Consider the following 4,117-nt stretch of genomic DNA (forward strand, 5'->3'; position numbering starts at 1 on the left):
ATAAATTATCTAGCCCTGTTTTTCTGTAATTTATAATATTCTGGCCAACTCCATCAAATAACAAGGCAGAATCTTCAGTTGCATTGAAAATGATGAGAAATTCAATTCCACCACATTATAACACAGAAGAAAAACCTTCCTGTTTTTGTCCATTTATGCTTCTATAACAAAATACCTGAAACTGGTAATTTATAAATAACAGAAATTTATTTCTCACAGTTCTGGAGGCTGGGAATTCCAAGTTCAGGGTGCTTGCAGGTCCCGTGTCTAGAAAGTGCCTGTTCTCTGTCTACAAGATGGCGCCTGGTTTCTGCCTCCTGGGCCGGGAGGAGTGCTGTGTCCTTGTGTGGCATGGCGGAAGAGCAGAAGGTGAACTGTCTCTGAAGCCTCTTTTATGGCATTACTTTATTTATGAGGGTGGAGGTCTCATGACTTAGTCCTTCCCAGAAGGCCTTACCTCATTATTACAGTGTGGATGAAGTTTCAACATGAATTTTGGAGGGAACATGCTTTCAAACCATAGCCCCCTGATGAAATCACTGCCCCGATGAAAATCGCAGAACCATTGACTTTCTGATTTGGAACAAATCTTAGTGTTCTTTTAGTCCAAGCTGATATGAATTATCAAACCAATAAATTCTATTTCTCTTCCTTTTTGCATTTTTAATGTACCTCTAATAATTTGATCTTAGCTGACTTCTATATTAAATATGTTCACAGGCTGATTAACATAAGGTACCTTTATTCATTTAATCAGCAATCATTTTCTCAATACTTACTATGTGTGAGGATGGCCGTTAGCCAATAGGACACCAAGATAAATAAGATTTGGGGCCAATCTTCAATTAGGTGACTGTGTAATGGAGAAAGCAGGCTGCAAAATAGAAATATGACAACATAATTTGTTAAAAGATGTGAGAGAAATGTCAGGTTCTCTGTGAGCACAAAGAAAGAGCACCTGGACAATTGGGAGGATCAAGAAAGTCTTCCTGGAGGAGGGCTCCTGATCTGGGTCTTGAAAGAGAAAAAAAGGAGTAGCAACTCACACGGAGAAGATAAATATAAAAACATTTCCTAAAAAGGGACTGGATCAGGAAAAAAAAATGAGACAAGAACATAGCATAATGTTTCCAGGAAATATCAAGTATTATCATTTTGCTGGAGAACATATTATTTTGTCAAGTTGTAGGAACAAAAAGGAGAAATTCAGAAGAATGTCTGGCCTTTATTTTGTGTCTCGGTATGTAAGAATGACACCTGAAGGCCGGGCGCGGTGGCTCACGGTTGTAATCCCAGCACTTTGGGAGGCCGAGGCGGGCGGATCTCGAGACCAGGAGATCGAGACCACAGTGAAACCCCGTCTCTACTAAAAATACAAAAAATTAGCCAGGCGTGGTGGCGGGCGCCTGTAGTCCCAGCTACTCGGAGAGGCTGAGGCAGGAGAATGGCGTGAACCCGGGAGGCGGAGCTTGCAGTGAGCCAAGATTGTGCCACTGCACTCCAGCCTGGGCGACAGAGCGAGACTCCGTCTCAAAAAAAAAAAAAAAAAAAAAAGAATGACACCTGAGAGCTCTTAGCCTGAAATCAGGGCATGGATTCACATCCCGATCTTTCACTTACACACTGTGTGTCCCTGGGTAAGTCCCTGGACATTCACTGAATTCTATTTTCTCCATCTGCAAAATGAGGCAAAAAATACACAACTCTAGTGACCCTCTGGGTACCTAGCACAGAATCTGGCCCACAGCAAGATGAATTGTGAAGTTTAAATGGGGTAACAGACACAGAAGTATTTTGGTCAGTACACCGTGCAGGGATGAGTATTTGAGTCGTGTGTTAGGATGACAGGGACTGTCCTTGCTGAGATGTGTATATGCCAACTTCTAGTGACAATGACCGCAGCAGGGGAAATACGGCTCCCTGAATGTGACCTAAATACACCATGCTGCTTAAACCCTGGCTACAACAAAGGCAATTCCCTCAGCATAGAATATTCACAGTGAGATCAGGTAGATTTTACTCACCTCACAGCCTTTGGTCTCCTCTTAACATTGCAGCCGTTCAAAAAACTATGTGAAAAAAAAATTAACTCGGCCGGCGTGGTAAGCTGTCCTGGGCTGATTTGCCTGGCGGACTTGAATTGTCCAAATCAATTAACTCCAGCTGAGAAGTTCTTGTTACAATGTCACCTTCAACTTAAATAATATTGAGAGTCTTTGTCCTGAACGGTTGGTGTTTCTTGTTGCTTTTTAACCTTGATTCTGAGTTCTTGTAAGATTCTAACAATAACTATTTTGGTAAGATAATGTGCCCTAATAACTCAATTGGGACTTGAATTAGTATACCTACTGATTGCCAGACACCAGACCAAGAGTTTGATAGGCACTACTTTTAAAAGAATCTTCATAAAGATCTTAGGAAGTAGTTATTACTGCCCACATTACAAGATACAACCAATGTGGCCCAGAGAGTTTGAGTAGTTTGCCCAGACACACTGGATCTCTAAAGGTGGGAATGAGATTCAAAACCAGGTTAAGTCACTCATGTCCAGAGTTTTCTCCACTGTACACAGAGTTTCCAAACTTCCAGGAGCACCAATAGATTTAACGAATTAATTGATGCAATCCCCTTGGATGTCATAATAGATAACTTTTTACTTTTAAAGCTGTTCCTAGCTGGGGTATCTTAACTTCGTGCTGATAGATAAGTGTCCCAAATGCATTGTCCCCGGTGGCAAAAGGCTCTTCCCTTGGGGCGTGACACACTCACCTCTCAGCACTGCCAGGCTCCTGGGGTGGAGCACAGGCTGTGCGCCCAGTCCGCTTCACTCCTGGAAGGGACCCTGGAGAAGCTGAAAGGGACCTTGGAAGGGACCCTGGAGAAGCTGGAAGGGACCCTGGATAAGGAGGAGAGGGAGCAGGAGGAGGCATCCTTCCCAGGTTACCCCAGCTTGATCTTTTTGTTTTGGTTTTGCTGCTAGTTCTGAACCTTCAGCAACAGTCAGTGTTGAGGAGTGCATCTCTCTCCACGGCTCTGACTGCCTTGTTGTCATTGTTTAGGTTTGGAGTTAGCCTCCATGTGTTCTAGAACATTGGATTATAAACTCATTTTGACAGATCCAGACTAGGACACATTTTACATGTACATTTTAACCTACTGTCCACAAATGCAAACAAATATTTTTCTCTCTCTCTCTCTCACACACACGCACACTCACACACACACACACACACAATCTTGCATTGCACTCTAGTATTTTCTCTTTACTTCTATTGTACTTTATTTTATTTCATTGCTAAGGAAGTCTGGTCACAACTCAGAAGATTGATTTCATCACCCCCTGGATCAGGACCTGAAGTATGGAAAATACTGCTCCAGAATAACTCAGAAACTCCTGAGTCTCTATGCATAGTTCAAATGAATCTCTGCCACCCTTGAGGACACAGAGCCTGTGGAGGTTACTAGGGGCCTGCTTCTTGGTTCCCTTACACTCTGGCCAACTCTTAGCGTGATCTGCACACTAGGACCTGCTCGTCTGTACATGTCATTACCTACATTCGACTAAGAATCTTTGAAAACCTAGCCTGGACATCATTGTGTTTCTTGTATTCCAGATATATAATATATAAGTAATATGCATTATAAATTCTATATATGTAGCTCACATATACCTCATATATATGTTATCTTCATGTATATCATATATAATCTCATATATAGTATATGTATCATATAGTATATATACCATATGTAGTATAGTATCATATATAGTATGTATTATCATATATATGACAATATATACTTGTATATATAGTACATATGCAATATATAGTATATATTATCATATATGACAATATACAGTATATTATGTATATATTTTTCATCTATAATATGAAAGTATACATACATATTTATATGCCATATATAATACACCCTATCACATATATTACATGTAATCATATAGCATGTATAATCATCATATGTATATATTATGTAATATGTATAATGTATAGTCTACATGAATAACACAGGAATATAGTACCCTTTCTCACTACTTTGTTTGTTTGTTTGTTTGTTTATACTTCTCCTTACCACAAACTCACACACTCCTTGACTT

The 4,117-nt window shown here is 40.3% G+C and overlaps 1 long non-coding RNA gene across 1 annotated transcript; it reads right to left on the minus strand.

The window, feature by feature from the left end:
• Positions 1-737: 737 nt before the first annotated feature.
• LOC116480166 (uncharacterized) lies at positions 738-3,000 on the minus strand. The gene is made up of 4 exons (XR_004251205.1): positions 2,945-3,000; positions 2,025-2,189; positions 1,621-1,676; positions 738-874 (listed from the first exon to the last, which is right to left on the minus strand). It is a non-coding gene; the product is annotated as an uncharacterized LOC116480166 (long non-coding RNA).
• Between the last annotated feature and the right edge of the window lie 1,117 nt (positions 3,001-4,117).

Source organism: Hylobates moloch, unplaced genomic scaffold, assembly GCF_009828535.3.
Source record: "Hylobates moloch isolate HMO894 unplaced genomic scaffold, HMol_V3 SCAFFOLD_13, whole genome shotgun sequence".
In the NCBI taxonomy this organism is placed as follows: domain Eukaryota; kingdom Metazoa; phylum Chordata; class Mammalia; order Primates; family Hylobatidae; genus Hylobates; species Hylobates moloch.